We start from the raw sequence: 280 nt of genomic DNA on the forward strand, positions 1-280 counted from the left end.
AACTATCTAACACTTCACCGAACTTCCTACTTATAGTCCTTCTCGATTTTTCAAATTTATTTTGGACATTACGATTTGTTTCGTTGTGTGCACAAGTCCAAAGAAACATAGCAACCGCCTCCAATGTTGTCATGTCTTTAGATGGATGTAACCATCCCTTATTTATCAATGCATTTGTAAGTTGCAATACAGCGTGTGATTCCATCCTAAACATTCTATAACTTTCACCTAGAGTTTGTAAAGTTTCATGTACCCAATTCCATCCATCAGAATAATTGAA

The sequence above is a fragment of the Theobroma umbraticum genome, unplaced genomic scaffold (genome assembly GCF_002168275.2).
Source record: "Theobroma umbraticum cultivar Fairchild unplaced genomic scaffold, ASM216827v3 scaffold_146.0, whole genome shotgun sequence".
Classification (NCBI taxonomy): Eukaryota; Viridiplantae; Streptophyta; class Magnoliopsida; order Malvales; family Malvaceae; genus Theobroma; species Theobroma umbraticum.